General features: G+C 44.1%; 1 long non-coding RNA gene across 1 annotated transcript; it reads left to right on the top strand.

The window, feature by feature from the left end:
- Positions 1-18020: 18020 nt before the first annotated feature.
- Positions 18021-24644, top strand: LOC137206189 (uncharacterized). The gene is made up of 4 exons (XR_010934519.1): positions 18021-18149; positions 18669-19255; positions 21756-22249; positions 24087-24644. It is a non-coding gene; the product is annotated as an uncharacterized lncRNA (long non-coding RNA).
- Positions 24645-24675: the final 31 nt, after the last annotated feature.

Below are 24675 nucleotides of genomic sequence, written 5' to 3' on the forward strand. Positions count from 1 at the left end.
GCCTGGGACCAACGACCACAAACCGCCGCCACCGTTTCGGGGCCAGTCGGTGGGAGCGGGGGTCACCGCAGGGGGGAGGGGAGCCCACGGGGAGGAGCTCGCGAGGTCCTCGCGCCTAGCCTGGTCTCCCTTTAATTTATTTTATTTTTGGCTGCATTGGGTCTTTGTTGCTGCGCACCGGATTTCTCTAGTTGCGGCGAGTGGGGGCTATTCTTCCTTGCGTGCGCAGGCTTCTCATTGCGGTGGCTTCTCTTGTTGTGGAGCAAGGGCTCTAGGCGCACGGGCTTCAGTAGTTGTGGCTCATGGGCTCAGTAGTTGTGGCTCGCGGGCTCTAGAGCACAGGCTCAGTAGTTGCGGTGCATGGGCTTAGTTGCTCTGCGGCATGTGGGATCTTCCTAGATCAGGGCTCGAACCCGTGTCCCCTGCAATGGCAGGCAGATTCTTAACCACTGCGCCACCAGGGAAGCCCTCAAACTTTTATTTAAAACAAAGTGAGAATAAATAAGCAATACAAAACAAAACAAAACAAAACAAAACAAAAAAACTTCCAAGCTGAACGAAAGCTTTCTATGTGTGCAGCAAACAGAGACAGACAGCATACCAAGTCCAGAGGTAGACTGCTTCAACAGATAACAACTCTCCCACTCAGGAAGCTTCCCGGCTAATAGACTTGCCCAGTATGGAAAAGGAAGGCTTTCTGGGGACAAGGAAGGAGGAGCAGAGGCTCTGAGACGGGCAGAAGGTGTTTGGGGGGAAAAGAGAGACTAGGCTGCTTGGAAAGGATTCCTCTTCCCCCTCCATCCTTCAGGCTAGGAGGTCAGATCTGAGCAGAGACTCAAGGCAGGGCCTGAGGATGATCACAACAGTCAGATTACCTACCCTGGTGTACTCAGTTTTCCACTACCAGTGGATGTCTGTCCAACCTCTAGATATTTAGATGTGGAAGTGGTACATGCAGGGACCACTATCAGTAAAAGAGGTCTTCTGGGTGGTCTCTAAGGGGTGGGCTTAGGCTTGTACTGCCCCATTCCTACACTCTCAAAGTTCCTGTAGTGACCATAGTGATCATACCATGGGGCACGATCAGCATCTAAGACCAGCTGTAGATGTGGACCAGAGCAACCTCACATGATGCAGCTGGAGGTCAACCCACAACAGATCATTGGAGCAAAAGATGACCCTCGTTAGCAACATTATCTGTCCCCTGCACTGGTAACAGGACATATCATTATATGGCATCTTTCACTAAAGTGGTTCCTCGTGCTTTTTATCTCCCCTGCTCCAAAATTCTCCTCCTCTGTATTGTCAATCTTCTTTGGTAGTGTCATCATTCACAAAATCACCTAAAGAAGAAATTTTCTAGTTATTTTTTGCTCTTTCTCCACCAACCACATTCTGGCCCAGCCAAGAAATCCTGATTATCCTCTCAAATAAGCTCTATCCTCTCTCCTCCACAGACACTAGTTAGTACACATCTGGATGGCTGCTGGCCTCTGTCTTCTCTAATTCCATCCTCATCACTGATTCTAGATGCTCTAAAAGTCATATTTGATCATGGAGCCTCCCATGCTTAAAAACCATTGGTAGCTCCCCAGGGCCTGTAGAATATGAGGCTGCATTGCTTTTGGAAACCAGGCAGGGTATAGATAAATGAATGAGTGAATGAATAGAAACAAAGAGATGGGGAAGAGGAATTGGGGGTAAGAGAGTTTTATTGAATTCCTGTCATGGGGGAGACCACCCACCGTAATCCTGTAAGCTCTACTATGCCCTGTAGTTGAATTCCAATCCACACAAGGGGATAAAAATTGTATTTAAAATCTTTTATTCCTCTATTCATGCCACCCCAGCCAGGCATGCTTCCAATTTCCTTCCTCACTCTCCTTATAGATTCCAAAAGCACTTCACACTGCTTCCCTGAGACCCACATGAGTGAGAAATGAAGTGCCATGTGGTCAGCTCCATGTAGCCTAGCAGACTGTCCCCCAGGGTGTCCTTCTGTAGTTAGTTGGGCGGGTGCAAAATTCTAACCAATTTTCCCTTCTAGCCCTGCCTAGCCTCTTGCTAGAGAGAAGAATGTGGTCTTAGAAGGGGAGAAATATTTCCTCTTTTAACACAGTCCCTTGTCTTATACTCACCTTAGAAAATGACCACTTTTTCTGAACACTCACACACAAACACACACACACACACTGCTTAGCTTCCTATAAAAACTGCTGTTATTGTGTTTTTGTCCTTAAGATCTGCATTTTGGGGGTGGTTGGCCCTTGCTGCTGCACTTGACAGGAGCTGACAAGTAACCACTTGTGGGTGTCACAGATGCTGTGACTGGACTGTCTCAGGGATGAGGTGATGAGAAGCTGGTTTGGTGTTTGTGCACCCAGGCAACCGTCATGTTTACTTGCTGTCTCTTTGGTAGGCTTCCAAACCAGCTGCACCACACCCGTTAACACTGGGCTCCACACTGGCTACTGACGGGTTCTTCTGCCAGTTGTGAGGAATTACTACTTTTCACTTGAGAAATTGTGGTTTCATTGGAGGAGTAGTTTTACAGACACACATCAGAATTTCGCCTGACAAAAATCCTAAATGCCCAACAAGGTGGTGTTCTGGTTGGGTGTGTCCTGCTTCCAATCAGACTGTCTGCTCCTCTGCTTGAGAGGCTGATATATATTGTGCTTATCAGCCCATTTGGATCTGTTGAGATCCTACTGTGTGTTTGGCATGGATCTAGACCTCAGGAACCCAAAGATAAATAAGGTATGGTCGGCCAGGAGTGATAACTAGGTGAATAGGTGAATATATTGCAGGGCCATAGGGCTAGAAAAGCAGGCAGAAGTAAAGTGCTGTGGGAGCACAGAGGAGGTGGAGGGCAACTGGGGACAGTTTGTGGAATGGAGGATATTTGAGCTGGGTGTAAAAGGCAAAGAAGAACGTTTGAAGAAGAACAGCACATGCCAGGCACGGTGCTTGGTGCTTTACCTCCGTTGACTCATAGGAGTGCTCACAACAGCCCTGTGAGAGGAACTATTATTACCCCCATTTTACAGATGAAGAAGCAGAGGCTTCTGGAGGGTAAGTCACTTGCCTAAGGTCACATACCTAGTAAGTCAAGAAGCTGAGATGTAAGATATTGCCATGTGTGTAGTACACACTCAGTAATCATTAGATATTATTATTTTATTATTATAATTATTAAGCCCAGGGCTACTGCCTCTAAAGCCCATGTCCCTGAGACAGTATTATCATGGCTCCAGCAGCATGTGAAAGAAGCGAATGTCTGAGTCTTACCCTGGGTCACTAAGGCATGAGTCCTTTTTGGTGGCAGTCTTAAGGTTCTGAGTCAAAACTTGGAGCCTTGCTAAATTACGAAGAAGGCAGACTTGGTCTTTGGATTCCATAGATCATAGGAGTGCCCCTGACCCCCTTATGCACTCCTCTTCCTTCAGGCTGCTGCTTCTACTCTTTCCCCATTTCTGAAAAATCTATTTCTTGATAAAGGATCAGACCATTCAAGTCCAAACCTTAGAACTTGAAACGTGGAAAAAGCCATGGAGATCATTTGGTTTAGATCCTTGATTTTACAGATGCAAAAACAGAGGCTGAATTAATCAAGTTTCTTTTTGCTTCAAGAGACATAACCCAATTTAAACTATCTCAAGTGAAAAAGGGTGTTACATTAGCTTTCAGGGGTGGAACTAGCTTCAAGGGAGAAAAACAAATGTCATTAGTTTATTTGTGCTCTCTTTTTAATCTCAGATCTTTTGTCTCTGCTTCAAAATGTGATGTCTTCAATTGTTCCTGGTACAACTGGAATTCTTTTTTTATGGTTGGTAGAGGATATGGCCAGAGAAAACCCCAGGCTACATCATTCCATGTTAGTGATTCAGATGAAAGAGAGAACTTCTGTCTCCTTGTTTCAGTATATATAAATCCCAGGGAAAGACTCTGATTGGCCCAGCTTGGGTCACATGGCTACTTCTTGGACCAATCACTGTGGCCAACTGGATGTGCTGCGATGATTGATGACCTGGGTCTCATGTTATCCCAGTGTGGGGTGGGGTGGGGATGGCAGGTATTATGGAGAGTGATCTTACCAGAATCATGTGTGCTTTTATAGAGGGAGGAGGGTTGCTCTCACCAGAAGGGCAGTGAGGTAATCAGCCTTCTAGGTTACCAGAGATCACCACTTCCTGATGTCTAGGCCTTCATGTAATCCCCTCCCCTTGAGTGTGAGCTTGACCTAGCGATTCACTTCTAATGAATAGAATATGGCAAAAGTGATGGGATATTCCTTCTGACATTATTTTACTAAAGTCTGTGATTCCCCCTTTTTCCCTTGCTCACTCGGATGAAGCAGCTCCCATGTTATAAGCTGCCCTATGGAAAGGCTCATGTGGCAAGAAACTGAGGACTACCTCTGGCCAATAGCCAGTAAGGAACTAAGACCCTCAATCCAATAGCCCACAAGGACCTGAGTCCTGCCAATAACCACTGACAGAGCTTGGGAGTGGATGTTTCCCACCTGAACCTTGAGTGAGGGCAGCCCTGGCCGACTCCTTGATTGCAGCCTGTGAGAGACCCTGAGCTGGACGATCCAGCTAAGCTACACTCACATTCCTGACCCATAAGAACTGTGAGGTCATCAATATACATTGCTTTAAGCTGCTAAGTTTCGGAGTAATTTGTTATGCAGCAACAGAAAACTTAAACAGGGAGGAAGGACATTCAGCAGACAGAAAAAATACACAGATATCCGCTGCAGAACCTACTAGTACACAAAACACCATCATTGTTCTGGTTTCTGAATGTCCTGAGCTTTCCTTATCAGACTTTCCCTGCCAGCTCTGTCTTCCTGCCTGCCTGTGTTACCCTTTCATTCTTCATAACTTTTATTTCTTTCCATTCTCCTTGCCTTTGTGAGAGCCAGCAGGAAAGGGAAAGGAACAGGGAAGAGACATATGTTGAGAAACTAACAATAATGAGGGCCTACTATGTGTCAAGCACTTTGCAGCCCACTTTCCATGACTCGTCTCATTTAGTCATCTCCCCAAACCCCATGAGGCTGGTTTTACTAGTTCTATTTCATAGATAAGAAAATTGAAGCATGGAGAGTTGACATAACTTTCTCAAGATCACTTATCAGGAAAGTGGCAGTGATGGGACACAAGCAAAGCATGTTGGTTCCACTGCAGCACGCTGCCTCCTGGCATGCAGGTTTTGTTCTTATACAATAATAGGTCCACTTGTTCCTGCTGATGGGGCACGGAGCTAACTCCAACATTAGGCCTTCATTCAGAGAGGGCTGACCAGTTTGATTGTACAGCTTTGACAGAATTACTCTGTTCTTTTCTTTCTGTGCCAACAGGTAAATTTCTAACCAGAACTGCTGCCAGCTAAACAAATCCCTTGGGGAAGGAATCCCTTCTTCACTCTCCAAGTCAGATGGCTTCTGTGTTAAGCCAAAGGCTGAATGTGCCAGGGAGGATGCAGTGCCACCTGCTCCCACGGGTGCCTGCAACAGCCCACCCCAGTGGAGAAGGACAACCAGGAATTTTGGGGCCCAGAGAGATTGTCCCAGGCCTACTCACCAAGAAGCGGGAGCCCTCAGCCTTGGCTTCTGCCACAGCAAATGGGACACATGATGGAGTGGAGGGGTTCTATTTGCAGATATAACTCTGACTCCTTCACCAAGATGGCACCATAAAGCCTCATCAGCTGAACAAGAGAAACCAAGAACAGAGACTAGACTGTAGGCCTAGTTTCAGAGACAGAGAAAAGCTATTTCCCTGAAGTGCCATTCTGAGCCATGTGAGTCATAGCTGAACTGCCAAGGGAAGCATTTTTAGAACATCACAGAGGGGACAGTCATAGGCCTAAGCCTTTAAAGAACTACATTTTTTTAAACATCAACTGCTTTTTCCCTGGAGGGAGTCCTTCTAATAGGGAGTATAGAAATGGATAATTAATAATTGTGATATTGAGAAAGTGGCCTGAAAAAGGAAAAAAATTACATGGAACCAGCTTCTCATCCAAGACATGCCTCTTCCCTCCCTGCTTTGCTCTGATCTAGGGATGCAGTGATGCTTAGCTCAAGTTTCCAGACCCCAGCTCTCACAGTCCTTACCAACTTACACTTGCATTTCATCATCAGTCTGATTTATAGAGCTGAGAGTCACGTTTTATCAGGGAACCACTAACGTGGAAATGTATCACAAATTCTTTTTCCTCCATTTGTATTTTCAATATTCTGTGTTAATTACCTAATCTTTTCCTCGTGACAAACATGTGATGTATTTGTGCGTGTACCAGTATTGAGCACATACCTTCTGTGTACCAGTAGCCTAATTAGAAAAATATGGGGGGAAGGAATTGGATGTATTAGGTTTGAAGGCAGAACTGCCTCCACATTTCTGGACAAGTCACTCATTTTCAGTTTCCACCCTTTCTTTAAGTATTTCTCCCAGGCTCATCTTCCATCTCCACTGCCCCTGAATTCCAAGCTTTTTCTGTCCCTGCTCGTTGGGCTGTTCTGCTGCCTCCTTCAGATTCTCCAAGGTCCCCTCTCTGCTGGGACTATGACCTGCTGAGGCCACATCTTCTCAATACTGTAGCTGACCCCAGAATGGATGAGATACTTTTTGCTCAGCTCCTGCAGCTGGGGATGTTCTTGTCAGGCTCACTTTCCAAGAGTTGCTAATAATGAGAACCGTCGTTGTGCGCTTAGTATACGCTAGGCTCGTGCTAAGCTCTTTATATACTTTGTTTTCATTAATCCTCACAAGAAGCTTGTCCCTCTGGTCATCCTCCTTTACAAATGCAAACACTGTGGAACAGAGATGTTAAGTAACATGCCCAGAGGCGCAAATCTAGTAGTGGTGCTGGAAGTTGAATGCCGTCAACTGGCTCCAAAGCCCCTATTCTGCACCGTGATGCTATTGGTTGGTTCCAGATCTTAGTCCATTTCCTGAAGGGTCCTTTGGGTCCTAGTTGTTTGGGTCAGGTACAGCTGTATCGTGGGATAAGACAGGTATTCAATAAATTCTATTGAAGAAGCTAGTGTTGAACATCCACTGGGGGTGCAAAGCACTGTTAACTAGCAAACGGGGGGTGTGGGTTTTGGTGTGATGAAGCATGCTAATCTTTCATTGAATGATTGGGAAGGGAATCCTTTTGCTTGCAAGTAGATCTGACCTGCGACAAAATTATGAGGTCTCTGTGTGTCCCATTGTCTGGCACTTCTTGAACTCGGTTCTGTTCTGTCTTCAACTTAGCTGGCTTTTCTTTCTCCTCCACCCTGTATTTTCTCTCTGTGCTCTCCACCCAGCACTTCACTCAGAAATAGGTCACATGCACCCCAGTGCATCTTTATTATAAGCCTTATCTTCAGATTATCCAGGAGTGCATTCTTTAACATTTATTTAGCCACCTGGCTCTGGAGAGGCCGTGATGAGTCATGGTGTCCCCAACTTCACTGAGCTTATACTTTGGTAGGTGAAGGCTGACATGAGTTCGTATAATAAGATACAATGAAATGGGAACTCTTAAGGGGAATACATAATATAAGGTAGGACCCCAAGCTGATTAATAAAAGGCATTGTTATTTTCTGGGGTGATGGAAATATTATAAATCTTGATTGGAATATTGGTTGCATAGGGAATATATATCTTCAAAGCTCATCAAATTGTGCACTGAAGACCTGTACGTTTCTTTGTGTGTAAATATTACCTGAGTAAAACCTGTGTTTTGTTTTTTCTTCCTGCTTTTGTTTTTTGTCTAAGAAATGAAAAAAGAATCATCAGTAAGCAGACACAGAGTCATTCCCAAGTGCCATTTGGTCAGTCATCTAAGAGCCATTCATTCAGCAAATAGTTATTGAGCACCTAATATGTACTAGGACTGTCCTAGAATCCATCAGTGAAGAGACAAACGTCCCTGTCTTCATGAAGCTTACATTTTACCAGGACCCTTTGGGGGCAGAGGAGAGAGAGATTTCCCCTGGTCTCAGCTGGAGTGCCGGGATGCTCTGATTTCAGATGGCCCTGTGATCTATGAAAAAGGGGGATTAGTGAAAAAGACTCACAAAGCAGGAAACAAGAAGTCGTCACAAGCTTCATAACCTAGAACTTCTCTTTCAGGTGGAGCCCAGAGAAGAGTCTGCAAATCTTCCAGCCCCAACTCCAGAGTCTCCTGGTGACTTTCGGGGGGGGCAGCATCCACATCACCTCCCACCAGCCACTCCGTGGGCTGAGAAGACAGTGCCTCCACCAGAGGGCCTGGGCTCCCTTCCGACGCATCTGCGAACAGGGCGTGGGCTCTGGCCAAAGCCCCAAACCAGAAGGTGGAAACTTTTGCTGAGCACTGGGAGAGGCGGGGAGGTGTTGGTGTTTTAGAAACCAAACCTACGTCCTTAGAAACACCGCAGAAGGGCTCGGCAGAGCAGCCAGGAGTTGGATGGTGCTGCAGTGAATCACAGAAACTCCAGGGAAGAAGAGGCCATCAGAGAGGGGAGGCAGGCTCTTTTTTTTTTGTGGTATGCGGGCCTCTCACTGCCGTGGCCTCCCCCGCCGCGGAGCAAAGGCTCCGCACGCGCAGGTCCAGCGGCCATGGCCCACGGGCCCAGCCGCCCCGCGGCATGTGAGACCCTCCCAGACCAGGCACGAACCCGCGTCCCCCGCATCGGCAGGCGGACTCCCAACCACTGCGCCACCAGGGAAGCCCGAGGCAGGCTCTTTTGAAGTCTCAAAATCTTTATTAAATAAAGGATCCAAGAGGCCTTGATCATAGAGCAAAGTTTAATAACGTTATATATAATAAAGGAAAATGAAGCAACAATAGCTATTGTTAGTTAAAAATGACCTAAGTGACGTATAATCTTTGAATTTACAAAGATAGCACAACTTATGCAATAAATCATATTTGCAGTTAGTCTTTTTTTCAGTAGCAACAATAAGATGATTTTACGGGGGTAGAGTTGGGGTTGCAGTTTGTGAGACTTGTCATAACATTTCTCAGCTCTCTTTCCAATTTTTGCTCTTCCTATACCTTTTTTTTTTTTTTTTGTCATTTAGTTGACCACAGTCACATTGTCTGCTTTCTCTTCCATTTTTGAAAACATATAAAACTTCCAAATGATATGGGAACTTCATTTGGAAGTTGAATAAGTGAAAAGAATTAAATTCAGAAAGTTTCCTTAAACCTAAAAACATGGAAAACTTCAGCAATGTTACGAAAATGACCAAAATGCCCCAATGACCCGAGGAATAAGCGAGCATCCAAGTTCTTCCCCAGCACATCGGAACCCTTCTCCAGAGGTGGTCTCATCCACTGGTTTGCCCAGCGCAGCATGCTGCACCGCAAGGGGAAAGAAACAGAAGAAAAGTCACAGTTCAGAGAGATCAACACACTTTTGGAATTTGGAAAGCTGATGTATTTTTGCAGGAATTGTCAAATTTTTCTGTAAAGGTCTGGATAGTAAATGGTTCAGGCATTGTGGGTTACTGTGGGCTCCGTCAAAATTGTTCAACGCTGCCATTATCACAGGAACGCCGCCAAAGACAATATGGGCATGGCTGTGTTCCAATAAAACTTTATTTACAAAAACAGGCATGGGTTGGATTTAACCCACAGGCCGTTTGCCAGTCTCTGGATTATTGGTTCCATGGCAGCAGGCCAGAGACAACTCCAAACAGGAGTTGGGGAAGAAGGGCTGAACAATGGAGTCAGGGACTGCTATGTTCACTAGCATTTCCTTTTCCTTATGGACATGTAGGTGGCCTATATTTTCCCAGCCTCTCTCATAGTTAGGTGGGGCTACGTGACTGAGTTCTGAATGCTAGTGGCATATGAACAGAAATAAAGTCTGCCATTTTCAGGCCTGGATTCTTAACAACATCCCAGGAGATCTCCGTGTTCTCACTTGCTCTTCCCTTATCTGCTGGCTGGGTACAGAGGATCCGGTGGAGAACTCTGAGACTCTGGAAGTAAGATATGCCAAGTGGCAAGAGCACTTGGTAGAAGAAACCTAGGTTCCCAGATAACGGGGTGGAGCACAGCTTCCTTGCCAACACCCTTGAACTTTGACAGGAAGTGGGCATTAAATTTTTATTTTGCAAATCACTGAGAATTGAGGGCCTGTTGATAGAGCAGCCAGGGTTATCTACTGTAATACAGAATCCAAGGATCATGTTACTTTGTGGTACAGCAACTCCCCTCTGAAAACCCAGACATTGAATACAACATGCACTTTTGAACATGTGGTGAGGGTGGGATTGAAATCAGCAGAATTTTTTGAATTTGGGGATTAAAAAAAAACAGTCAGAACCTGAGATCCTGCCCTAACTGCAAATTCAGGAGTCTTTTAAAAGGAGTTTTCAAATGTTTTGTGTAAAATGAATCTATCTGATTTTCATAGAAGCTTTGTGAGCAAGGGTATTCATTAGAGCTCTTCAGTTATGAGAAGCCGAGACCATTTAAGCTAGCATGAGTAAAATTGGGGAATTTATGGTAAAAAGATAAAAGCATTTCCTTAGACTTGAAGATAGGCATAAAGCTCAGCCTCAGGCCAGGCCAGGCCAGGGTTCAGGAACTGGAAATCCGTCAGGATTGTCTCTCAGCTCTGCCTCTCCCAGCAAGCTGCTCTGTTCTTCTGTAGCCCAGCTTCTTCTCTGGCCAGCTTCCTTTCTGGCCAAGCCCAGAAACTAAGGTTTTTCATTTCTTCCTTTCAAAAAATCAACCCATTCATCTGTCGATGGACATTTAGGTTGCTTCCATGTCCTAGCTATTGTAAATAGAGCTGCCATGAACATTGTGGTACATGACTCTTTTTGAATTATGGTTTTCTCAGGGTATATGCCCAGGGGTGGGATTGCTGGGTCATATGGTAGTTCTATTTTTAGTTCTTTAAGGAACCACCATACTGTTCTCCATAGTAGCTGTATCAATTTACATTCCCACCAACAGTGCAAGAGGGTTCCCTTTTCTCCACACCCTCTCCAGCATTTACTGTTTGTAGATTTTTTGATGATGGCCATTCTGACCAGTGTGAGCTGATACCTCACTGTAGTTTTAATTTGCATTTCCTGATGATTAGTGACGTTGAGCATCCTTTCATGTGTTTGTTGTCAGTCTGTATATCTTTGGAGAAATGTCTATTTAGATCTTCTGCCCATTTTTGGATTGGGTTGGTTTTTTTTTTGATATTGAGCTGCATGAGTTGCTTGTATATTTTGGAAATTAATCCTTTGTCAGTTGATTCATTTGCAAATATTTTCTCCCATTCTGAGGGTTGTCTTTTCATCTTGCTTATGGTTTCCTCTGCGGTGCAAAAGCTTTTAAATTTCATTAGGTCCCATTTGTTTATTTTTGTTTTTATTTGCATTACTCTAGGAGGTGGGTCAAAAAGGATCTTGCTGTGATTTATGTCATAGAGTGTTCTGCCTATGTTTTCCTCTAAGAGTTTTATAGTGTCTGGCCTTACATTGACAGATGAATGGATAAAGATGTGGCACATATATACAATGGAATATTACTCAGCCATAAAAAGAAACGAAATTGAGTTATTTGTAGTGAGGTGGGTGGACCTCGAGACTGTCATACAGAGTGAAGTAAGTCAGAAAGAGGAAAACAAATACCGTATGCTAACACATATATATGGAATCTAAAAAAAAAAAAAAGTTCTGATTAACCTAGTGGCAGGACAGGAATAAAGATGCAAACGTAGAGAATGGACTTGAGGACATGGTGGGGGTGGGGAAGGGAAGCTGGGACGAAGTGAGAGAGTAACATTGACATACATACACTACCAAATGTAAAATAGATAGCTAGTGGGAAGCAGCAGCATAGCACAGGGAGATAAGCTCAGTGCTTTGTGACCACCTAGAGGGGTGGGATAGGGAGGGTGGGAGGGAGGCCCAAGAGGGAGGGGATATGGGGACATATGTATACATACAGCTGATTCACTTTGTTATACAGCAGAAACTAACACAACATTGTAAAACAATTATACTCTAGTAAAAAAATAAAATAAAAAGGTTGGGATGTATTAATAAAAAGAGTAAAGTTAAAAAAAAAAAAATCAACCCAGACTGAGCCTGAACCTCCTGGTGCTTATTCTAAAATCCCAGGAGAGGAAGTCTGATTGTGCCTGGGTGAGGGTGGTGTCCACTCCCAGTCCAACCAGCTGTGGCCACGGGATATAAACATGGCCCATCCTGGGGCAACTCCCCATGCAGGTAGACAGGGCAGATATGTTTTCCTCTTTTCATACGATTAGACATACAGGCAGGGCAGACGTTCCCACAAGGGAAGTGTGGCACAGAGACGTTAATGACTTTCTGAAAGCCACCCAGACGCCTCAGCAGGGCTGGTACCACAGCCACCCTTTCTCTTCATCCCATTGTTCCATCTCTCACCACAGGTATCCTGCTTTCCACACAAATTAGTAATGCCTTTTGATATTTAACAAAAGTATAGCCTTCTCCAAAAGCAGGTCTTGCTTTCCCTACTGCCCTGCCAAAGCTTTTGCTTGGTTTGTCATGACAAGCAGGAATAGGGTGTGGGAGAAAGAGGCAGGAGGGCCACGGGTTTCAGCACTGCAAGGTGCTTTGTAGACTAAAACGTTTGGAGAGCCTCTGGTATAACTCACCTTCTGGACTCTAGACTGAAAATTACCTAAGTAGTATGGTTAGTACTATTTGTACTATAGTACTAAATAATACAATTAAAAATTTAAAAAAATTGTACAAGTATTAATAAACCAAAAGTTCTGGTGGACAGGAATCTTATCTCTCAGTACCAACCTAGCACAGGCCTTGATACCTAGTAGTTACTCAATACATATTTGTTGAAAGATTGAATGTATTTATGTTTCCTGAAGAAAAATTAATTTAAAAAAAGAAAGAAAAGAAAAATTAGAACGTACTGAGCAGTAAAAGGAAGACAATAAAATTTACACATAATCCCACAACTACCTCTTGAAATGTGTCCTTCATACATTTTTACAAAAATAAGATTTTATGGTACATACTATTTTGTTTGTTTCCTTCCTTCCTCTCCCTCTCCCCCCACCTTTCTTTTCTCCTTTCTTTCATTTTACAATATTTTGGGGCATCACTTGTAGTGGCAGCCTAGGTAAGATTCATCTTATGATCACACTTATTTATTGAAGCTGCTCTCCTTTAAGTTGTTTCCAGCTTTTTCCCTATTCTAAACAGGCTGTAACATATTCCCTGGCACCTCAGTCTTTAGGCATATCTTAGACTGTTTCCTTGGGGTAAGTTCCTGGAAGTGGAATTCCCAGCTCAAATGGCAGATGCACTTTTGATGCTTTTGATACTTTTTGCCAAATGTCTTGCCAACCAGGCTCTCCAATGCACGCTTCTCCTAGCGCTGTTTGAGAGTGTCTCTTTTTAAAGGTCTGATTTTTAAGAAGTGTTCTCTTCTGCTTTATCAAATGCTTTTAGGAAGCCTGTCTGTTCTTCCTGTCCAGGTGAGACTCCTGACTGGAAAGACTGGCCCGGACATCTTGGTGCTTCAGGAGGCTGTGTGCTGGCAAGTCCGTGGGAAGCTTGTCAGGAGGGCTTTAATCTGGAACAGCCTCTTGGCCCATCAGCTGCCCTTTGCATTTCAGAAAAGGAACAGAAGAAAGGAAGTCTCAGTGTCCACACTCTCTGAAGCTTACAAAGTGTTGTTTGACAAGCAGAGAGATTTCTTTTTACAGTGTTTTCAGCAGAAATTGAACCCTTTTGAGATCAGAGGCCACAGGATACTATGGCTACAGGTATTTCTCGTTGATCAAGTGAGTGTAGCGTGAGTCCGAGGACCACACAAGGCTGCCACCTGGCTCCTTCCCACCTGGGAATGGAGGTGAGCCTGAGTCCTGCTTGGGCCAAAGCCCTAGATGACCAGGCTCATCACCAATGACCTGAGAATCACCAATGAACTGAGAGCCAGAATGTGCTACGCCTGATGAGAAAGCCTACATCTTTAAAAATAATTTTTTAACATCTTTATTGGAGTATAATTGCTTTACAATGGTGTGTTAGTTTCTGCTTTATAACAAAGTGAATCGGCTATACATAAACATATATCCCCATATCTCCTCCCTCTTGTGTCTCCCTTCCACCCTCCCTATCCCACCCCTCTAGGTGGACACAAAGCACCGAGCTGATCTCCCTGTGCTATGTGTCTGCTTCCCACTAGCTATCTGTTTTACGTTTGGTAGTATATATAAGTCCATGCCACTCTCTCACTTCGTCCCAGCTTATCCTTCCCCCGCCCTGTGTCCTCAAGTCCATTCTCTCTGTCTGCGTCTTTATTCCTGTCCTGCCCCTAGGTTCTTCAGAACCTTTTTTTTTTTTTTAGATTCCATATATATATATATATGTGTGTGTTAGCATACGGTATTTGTTTTTCTCTTTCTGACTTACTTCACTCTGTATGACAGTCTCTAGGTCCACCCACCTCACTACAAATAACTCAATTTCATTTCTTTTTATGGTCAAAGCCTACATCTTAATGCACACTCACACTGAGGATAATTTAATCATCACAGTGACCAAAATCAAGGCCACAGAAACAGTTCATAACATGTATGAGGTGTCCTAGGTCACACAGCTAGAAACTGGCAGTTTCAAAAGGGGGAATCAGTCTCCTGAACCTTTGTTGTTTGGCTTTCCCACTGCCCTGTGCTGAATATGCTCATCCTCTCTATCCCTGATTACACCATCTTCAACAGAACCAACTCCAGAATGAGAACGCTAGGTCCATTTATTGAGTGCTTACTGCCAGGGTGACTGGTGACTTTCTAAACAACGGAGGCTCCATCAGCCCGGATCTTTGAATGAAGATGATGCAGAGCCCAACACTCTCCACCGACCTGAGAGAGACATGTAGTGATGAGCATGATGTAAACCTTTGTGTTTTCAGTCACTAAAACTCAAGGGCTGTTTATGGCTGCAGCACACGGTCTAAAGTGAAGAGGGCCGGGGGAGTGGGTGGGCTGCGATGGAGAGAAAGTTCCCTAGCAGCAGAGCCAAGCCAGGTTCCACTTGGCCTTGGTGTCTACTACTACCCACAACTCCCACATTAAATTACTGGTCTGTTATTGGAAGGAGGACGCTCATCCTCTTGGGCGTGTGGTGGTGAAGAGGAGGCCAGAAACTGGAGGGTCTGGCTGTGAGGACAAGAGTCTACCTCGCAGAACCATGCGTGCCCCAATAGCAGGTATGTGGCACTGCAGAACTCAGTGCCCTCTCTCTGTTCTCCTCAGCCTTCGTGATGGTCACAGATGCCGCAGGCTTGACTCTGCAGTTCAGCCTCAGTTCAGCTTCCTGCCCACCAGGGAGCCAAATACATGCACTGTCCCTCCTCCACATGGACTGTTCAGGTACCTGCTTCAGCGTATGAGTGCGATCCCAATACATTTAGGGGAACTTGGGGTCCAGCATCCTCATCCTCCTTATTGTCCCCACTCCATTCCTCTCATGGTCCATATTCCCATTTGCTGACCTAATATGGAGGCCCTTAGGGACTTTTGCCCTTCCCCATTTCATAGGGATGAGCAGTCCTCTGCAAGGTGGAGAATCTCAGGACCCATGGGTGAGTCATCCCTGCAAGCCAACGGCTGTTGGGAGTGTGGGTGGTGGGCATGCCTCGCAAAGTTGGCCTTTGGCACCTGTCTTTGGATAACCATGTCATTCTTAGATACCACAGATGATCAATTTATCTCTATTCACTTAAAACATACTTTCTGCTGGAAACAGCTCTATGGATCTGAACTGCCTGCAATTCTTCCATCAGACTACTGTATTTGCATACAGCCTCCCAAGGTCACCAGACAGTACTTCATCTCAGCCCTTCTCTTTTTTGGGCGTCTAACTAAATTGAATAGGCCCTTCTCTATTTCTGCATCTTTTTTCCTTATGCTTGAAGCAAAATACAATTTCTTGGAAGGTTGCCTTCATTATCCTCCCTAAACTGGGATAATCCCTGGAAAACACGTGAAGTATCTGGAGTGCCCAGCTTCCTGCCTTTCAGTGCCTCTCCAGCAGCCTCGGAAACTCCCATCTCACCTCTACTTCTCATGCTGCCTTCTCCTGCTCCTGGTTTTTCTCCTGCAGAGTCCTGGCCTAGGAAGCAGGATTATGGCAAACTGTGATTTTAAGCAGTTGACTTCATCTCCCTGGGCCTTAGTTTTCTAAAATGGCAATATCGGATCACCTTAAGAATGATCTATGTCTGCTGTCGGTTCCCTCTCTCACCTCAGAACCATCCTTCCAAGTCCCAGTCCTGCAGGGCGAATATGCTGTCCTTCCAGACATTTTCTTTGAATTCTTCCCAAGTGCCTTCTAGAGGGAGGGCCACGTCTCCAGAGTGACTCTCCTGGTGGGAACAGCACACCCTGCATCAGGTGGGTGAGTGATGTTGTGGAGCCTGACTTTGTGGTGTCCACCACTCATTGCAAACAAGCAGCTGCCCAGAACTTGCTAGTCTCAGTGGTGCTCTCCTGGTATAGACACCCCACTTGTACAACTTCATGCATAAGTAGAAGTTTTCCCTCTTTTAGGCCATGGGTGGAGTGGGCTGGACCTTGATCCTATTGCAGTGTGAACACAGATCAACTTGCTCTTTAACTTTCATGGTGGTGTCTCATATACAGAGTTGTTCATAAAAGCCTGTTCAGAGCACTCCATCCTACCCTTCTGACCTAAAAAGTGTCCAGTGTTTTGTTCCTTGCTTAACCAGGGAGTTACTTTTTCTGGGAAAGAGAAAATCTGGCCCCTTTCTCCTCTAGAGCCCTGGGTGGTTTGTCATAGGTTCTAGAATGGCTTCAAAATAGAAGTGTGTGCTCTTTGGGTTAAAGATGGAAGCCATTCAGGTGAATGGAAGGCAGTCTGAACCCCGGCGAATGCAAACCGTCTCATAGTCTCACATTTGCAAATGGCTGAACGTCTACCCAGAAAGTAGGATGTGACAGCCTGGTTGAATAATCAAAGCAGGAGCCTGCCCAGTGAGGAAAACTGTAAAAAATGTAAATGAACAACCCCCCTCCCCACAAAACACCATAACAAACAAAAAACAAAACAAAACCTAGAAAACCCAAACAACAACAGTAACAAGACGGGATGATTAGTAAGGCTCTCAGGATTCCCCAGAATCACAGCCGAGCAAGCTCATTCAGGCCTAAGTGGTTGTTTTGCCTCTAGCAGTAGCTGCTGGTGACCCTCCCTTCCTGAACTGATTCCTGCCCAGTGTCCTGGGAGAGCCCTGCTCAGGATCCCAGCAAGCAGTGAAGAGCAAAGCCACACCGTGGACAAGCCCCCTGAGTGCTCTGGACTTGTTTTTCTCATCGGCAACAAGAGAACCTTGCCAGCTCCACTATTCAGGTAGCCTCAGAACTGCTAAGCTGAGGTCCAGAGTATAAAACATCAGGTGAGGGAGACGTCACTCTGATGTAGTTCTAACAGCAACCATTTATGGAGCTCTTATTACACACCGGGCACTCTGCCTTATGAACCTTCTTTTGCTTAATCCTTACGAGTGTCTTGCAAAGAAGATTTGTGCAACCCCATGTTACAGAAGAGAAAAATGAGGGTCAGACTTGTCAAAACTTATACAAAGAGATCATAGAGCTGGTAAGTGGTGGGATCTTAGAGCTGGTAAGGCCCTTCTGTCTGTCCTAATGCTCTTTTCCTTTGCACAGTACCTCTGAGTAAAGAGAAATTGATTCCCCTCAAAAATGTTTCCAGATACAAAGAAGGCACTCATTATGGAGCCCCAACCAAGCCTTCAGATGACTGCAGCGCTGGCAGGTAGTTTAACTGTCACATCGTGAGAGACCCTGAGTTAGAAACACCCAGTAAAGCTGCTCCTAGATTCCTGACCAGCAGAAACTGTATGAGATAATCATTGTTCATTGTTGTTTTAAGCCTATAAATTTTGCGATAATTTGTTGCCCAGCAGTAGATAACGAATACTGCATCTGTCTACTATTCATTCATCTGACAGACATCCATTCATTATTTATTGTGACAAGCCCCAACCTACGTGCTTGGGATGCAGTAGTGAACACGATCAGTATGGTACCTGCCCTGACGGAAATGATCATTTGGCAGGAGAGATGAACATTAAGCAAGGAGACAAACAGGTAAAAGAACATTGAGAGCCAGGAGGCATCTTCTTTAAAATTAAGTTGTTGGGGAAGTTGCAGAGGAAACATTAAACCTGAGTCTTGAAGATAGAAAGAGCCAGAAGGTTCTGGCATTTTCCTCCCCACCCGTCTTGATGTCCTCACTTTTTGGCTGCCTTGAGTTCTTCTGGAAAATGACACAGGGTGTTAAAGAAACTAGAAATTGAAATGATAGAGAATTCTTATTTCTCTTAGGGGCAGAGTCTCCCCTGTGGAGGAAATGACCTTTGCTGGATGAATGCTTTAAAAATCCCCCTGGGAGAGCTGGTACAGGTCAAATAGCTCTGCATAGGAAGGGAATTAGGGAGATTTAAGAAGCAGCCAAGGAGAGGGTTGGAGAAGGCTACAAGCTAAAGAAGAATTTGGGGAGAAAAAATATCTAACAGGGATTTTTATTCCTTTGTTTCTCAAGTAATGTGCGGTAAAATGCTCTTCCTCCCAGTAAAATCTCTTGCTTTCTGATGCTTTCTGGAGTAGGTTGGCTTTTTGAAGATAAGACAAAGGAGAATATGCCTTCCTTCAAGACTGACTTCAGGTGAACCCAAGGCTGTTCACAGGAGACCAGCCACTTACAGGTTAAACAAACACATAAACACAGTGGTGTTAATCATAAAAAGAAAAAATGCTTCTGATCATCACTGCAGTTCCGAAATGGACAGCTGTGCCCCTGACGTTCGTCAGTGGCATCAGTGTCACTGCTGACAACTGTACAGAGGTTGCTGAAGGCTGAGGCCCAGGCAGGTGCTGCAGCAGCTGTCAACGCTGCTGGCATCTGGCACCATGCCTGGCACTTAGGAGAAGCTCAGGAAATGTTGGCTGAATGGGTGACTGAATGCTGCCTGCGCTGCCGCTGCCTTGTCCTTCAATGCTCCAGGGAGTGGGGTTCACGGGGTGCAGGGTGTGTATTGTAGCCCCTTGTTCTGAGATTCAGGAATGCCTCCATTGAGCTGGGCCTGGGACAATGTCAGTGACGACACAGAAATGACCAGAGAGCTGCCACTTTCTTCTAAAGCTTGCTTGTCTTCTTGAAACAAACCACCTTGTGGACATTTTTTTCCCCTGGGGTGAGTTCTTTCCCAAGGGCACCTTGGTGTCTTCTATGAATAGGCCTCCACTACTCTACTAGCCTTGAGGAGGTGCCTAGACTTTCCTGAATTTGAGGGTGAACATGGCTTAGGTTCAAACAGGAACTTCTGCTACCTACAATATTCCCTGAAGATCTAGACCAAACATAAGCCCAACAGGGCCTGATGTTCTAGACCTGAACTGTCCAATATGGTAGCCATGAGCTACATGTGGCTCTTTAAAGTTGTTAATGAAAATTAAATAAAATTTAAAATTCAGTTCCTCAGTGGCACTAGCCACATGTGAAGTGCTTCATAGCCCATATTGGACAGTACAGATTATAGATAGAACCTCTCCGACACCACAGTTTTATTCAACAGACCTGTGTCTAGAGCCAGAGCTCATAAAATGGATTCTGCTATCAAAGAACTGACCATTATGTATAAACAAGAAAACTATTCACTAGGGATAAACAGAAGTCTGTCTCACTCATGGGTTAGGCACAAAAGTCAGCATATAAGGCAAAAATGGCTTCATGTCAAATTTTCCCTTGAAAAATCCCTTAGGAAAATGTCACTTTGGAGACAAGCTCTCAGTAAATTCAAGACTGCAGTACTTCATCCAGCGTTGGAGCAGAAGAAGAAGGATCTGATTTGTAGTTAGGAGCAATGCACAAGAAAGATCAATGGTATCTGTGAACATGGGTGTGACACCGCAGGGAGCTAGCCTTCAGCTGTGAGAGACCCAGAAGCACCTGAAGGCACATCTGAATCACATCTGCATTCTCAGGCTCTCTGCTACTTCCATGGGATGGCAGGTGGAATTGCCCATAGCATTTAAGGGTCCTCTCTCTCTCTCTCTCTCTCTCTCTCTATATATATATATATATATATATAATATATTATTAATATAAATGTATATAAAATATATATTTTTATATATATATGGTGTTTTTTGTTTTATGCTTTGGTGCCAAATGTGTAGAGGTGAAGTTGAGTACATTAAACGTATTTACAATACGATTTCCCCACACACATTCCATGAGGCCGTCCGTTCTTTGCTGGGGGCTTGGTTAAAGGAAGGGACTCCCCTCCACCAGAGACCCATGTGTTTTGTAATTAAAGAACACCAGGTTTCTCCTTGAACTCTTTCTTTGGGAGGCCAGAATTTCAACTACATCACTGAGCTTTGGAAAACACAACACTGGCCCTCAGATCAAACCTGAAGTTGTTCTATACACTGGGGTGTTTGGGGGCAGCACAGAGGGCAAGGGGCATTCAGGCCCTTGGAAGCCCAGCTAAAATCCTTTAGACCCAGATGCCCTCCTGGGTCACCCCAGCGAGCGGCAATCTCTGTCCCTGGGAACTCCTGTAAGGTGCAGTGTTCTGCCCGCTTGGTCTGGTCCTATATATTGACAGTCATCTTTATGTATATTTTATACATACAACTGTCTTTCCAGTTTGATCATAAATTCTTCAAGGGCAGATGGCATAGGTCTTTTATCTCTTTTTATAACCCACAGTGTCTAACACGGTGCCTTCATATAAAAGTGCTCCATTCCTATGTAGCTTCATTAGCAACAGTTATGAGTGATTCCCTCAGGATATGAACTAACTCTATAGACATGCTTTAAGAGTACCAAGTACATGAAAAGGCCAGTATTTGCCCTTTCAACTTAGGAAGCTGAATTTTTAAAATCATTTACTTAATTTTGAAGTTGAGGATTGCAAGGGAGTTCCCAAGTCAGGAATTTACATCATTTGCAAAAGCAAAGAGAATGTTAGTTGCCTTAAAAAACCCCAAATGGTGAGGTAACCTCAATATTTGACATTAATCAAAGCCTTACCAAAAAAGCAGATCTGTTTCTAACCTTCTCAAAGAAAGAGACTGTGGTCTTGTATGTGGTTTTTTGTTTTGTTTTGTTTTTTTCATTTGAGGATTTAAAAAAAGCGGGATAAATGAATGGTTAATTAGAATCTTAGAGTAACAGACCACACAACTCCAGGAAGATTCTCATTTAAAAAAATTATTTCTTTTCAGTAATTTCTCATCATGTTGTGCATATCTTCCTTGTTCACCTTTTAACAACATTAAAAATCATTTTATGCTGAACTAAATATAGTTTTTATTGCATTAGGGGAAACCCATGCTTTCTAATGTTGGAACAGCTGTAATAATTCAGAGTAAAAAATCTCTGAGTACATTTTACAAACATCATTCTAAATATTGCCTAATACACTGCTAATTTTGGCTAGATTTTAAATAAAATAGGCTTCAATGAAATGATATGAAAAGCATGTTCCAATGGATTAGACACAGTCTCAAGGATTAACTCTTTTAATGCTGTTTCATTACAAAATCATGGAAGAGTATTGTAGAAATTGGTATCATGATTATTTTAACTTTGGCCTTATCAGCTGTAAGAAATGTTTTACTCCGTTGTCACCTATGGCTCTCCAAACACAGTGTCACAAGTTTCATTATTTCCATTTCCCACAGGAGGCAAATTAAGACTGGAGATTTAAAGTGCCCACCTGGGACTTCCCTGGTGGCGCAGTGGTTAAGAATCCGCCTGCCAATGCAGGGGACACGGGTTTGAGCACTGGTCCGGAAGGTCTCACGTGCCGCGGAGCAACTAAGCCCGTGTGCCACAACTCCTGAGTCTGCACGCCACAACTATTGAGCCCGCACGCCACAACTATTGAGCCCGCACGCCTAGAGCCCGTGCTCTGCAACAAGAGAAGCCACCGCAGTGAGAAGCCTACGCACCGAAACCAAGAGTAGCCTCTGCTCACCACAACTAGAGAGAGCCCGTGCGCAGCAACGACGACCCGACGCAGCCAAAAATAAATAAGTAAAATTTATAAACAAAAAAAAATAAAGTGCCTGCCTGAACACACACAACAAATCCCTGAGGCCCAGGTGCCTCTTCCTTCTCACCTTATCACAGCCTCACTGCTTCTCTTCTTCCCCTTTCAAAACCAACTGTTCAGGTAAGCTTTGATTGTTTGCATCTGTCTTTTTAGAATTAATGACGGAATACTGACAAAAAGGGAGGTGCTGGAGTTACTGAAAAATGTTTATTATTGTTCTTACTCATGAAAGCTTGGAAGGTCCCCAAAACCCCATATCATCCCCAAGGCCTGTGGCTGGCTTGCCACTTCCCAGAGCCCATTATTTAGAACTGTCTGGGTTGTCCTATCAAACAACGATGCCTCCTTACCTTCTGTGTTTGCTCACCTAGTCACCATCTTTCCCCGGGAGATGGAAGTGCATATCCAAGCAAGAGAAATTGTCAACAGCTATTTCTTCCCCTTCTCTCTCTCTCGGTTGAATATTGCTTCGGCACCTTGTATATACCCATTTAAATTCATTATGAAATATATGCCTCGCAAGACAGTTCTTTGCCTTTTGCAGGAGACATTTTCTTTTGTAGGAAAAAAATCATCGTGAAATTAACATGGTGATTAGGAAGCAAGTTAGGCATGCAGTACCTTGTACAAACTCAGCTACATTTAGTGAAAGGAAGACTTGAAATTCATTTCCGAAATGCTGTGAAAAGCTCATTTGGGCCATTACCACTTGCCCTCTGCCCTCTTCACAAGTTATAAGCCACCTTGTGTATGTGCCTTGCAGAACGTTTGGGAACTACCGTGGTGATTCTGCAAACGAATAACTAATTGAAATGCTTACGAACCTTAATCTTTCTCAGAGAATCCACTACTTACAATAGGTGTCAGGGTTCTACTGAGGTCCTAAACCAACCCCAATAAGGAGGATTCTTTACAAAACTCGACTGAAAGGCACTTCCTTTTACTACAGTGTTTGTATTGAGGTAGGGGCGGGAGTGAGGAGAGGTTACATCAGGGGTGAAGACACTTAGTCGTAAAGTTATAATGAAAGTTGCATGATTGTCTTTTGGCAGAGCAGGATGCCCCAGTGTTGAAATGAAATTCCCACAGAAAGATATCCACAGATCAGAATCCCACAGCCTGGCACAATTCAAGTTTGATTCAGTGAATGTTTTTGGAATTCCCAAAGTCAGAGCTGCTTAATTTGGGATCTGGGACCACCAACACCATACAGGGTGTTTCTTAAAAATACAAACTCCTGAGACCTTCTCCAGACCTACTGAAACATAATTTCCCTGGGTGAGATTGGACTTCTACTCCTGGGTGATTCTTAAGCACACTAAAGTTTAAAAGCACCAGAGTCTGTTTTACTCACTGATGTATCCAAGTACCTAGAATGGCAATTGACAGAGCTCAATAAACACCTGCTGAATGAATGAAGGTCCTAAGTGTTTGTGGCACTCAGAGGCTCCAGTTATACATATCCTCCAGACTGTCTAATTCAAAATGCTGTCATATGACAGGTATAATGTTATATCCCACAGGGGCGGGGGAAGCTCTCCTATCTCTGCCCAACAGTCTAAGCAAATTGTCCCCACTTTGACAGGACTTTCCCTGCCTATACTTCACTGCAAAAGCTGTGACAAAGACTGGCCTCACAGCTTTGCTTCCTTAAAAAATAAAAATGAAAAAAAAATAAAGGAAAGGATTAATAAAACCAACTAAGGTATAAGTAGGTACCCTAAATCCAGCATATTGAGTAAATTATCTCCGCTAAATCACCCATAACTGAAGCTAGGCAAAATTCTATAAGCCAGTTTTATTTGTAGTCAAAATAGCTAAGGGATCAAGTTTCCTTCCTAATCATTCAAACCACAGGAAAGAGAAGGCAAGAGAAATGCAATCTTGCTTTTGTATATACACTGTTCTAATAAGACTATATTAATGATTTATTAAGAACCGACTGCATCCTTAACAGGTGAATGAATAAAGAAACTGGTACATCCACACAATGGAATACTACTCAGCAACAAAAAGGAAAAACTTGATACACACAACGTGAATCTCAAATGCATTATGCAAGAAGCCAATCTCCAAGGATTATATGTGGTATAATTCTCTTCAAATGACATTCAGGAAAAGGCAAAACTACAGGCAGGTGGAATGGGTCAGTGGTTGCCTGATTAGTGCTAGGAGTGGGGGGCAAGTTTAACTACAAAGGGGTAGCTCAAGGGAATTTTTGGGGGGTGATGGAAGGATTCTACATCCTGATTGAGGTGATTGTTACCTGAATCTATGCATGTGTTAAAACTCCTAAAACTGCACACCAAGAAAAATGTGAATTTACTGTATGCAAATTATATTTTAAAAGAACCCATTGCACACACAACATGAACTCATTAGGTCTCTGAGGGCCCTCAGACACTTTCCTTCCCTTGATCAGTTTATTAATGTTGGCAACACACAAACAAGTGGTCTTGGAGTGTGTGCGTGAAAGTGAGGGAGGATTGCTCTACCATACGGTCCATGCTAAGTACATTACACCCCGTGCCAAATTTAGCACCTTA

The sequence above is a fragment of the Pseudorca crassidens genome, chromosome 14, assembly GCF_039906515.1.
Source record: "Pseudorca crassidens isolate mPseCra1 chromosome 14, mPseCra1.hap1, whole genome shotgun sequence".
Taxonomy (NCBI): Eukaryota; Metazoa; Chordata; class Mammalia; order Artiodactyla; family Delphinidae; genus Pseudorca; species Pseudorca crassidens.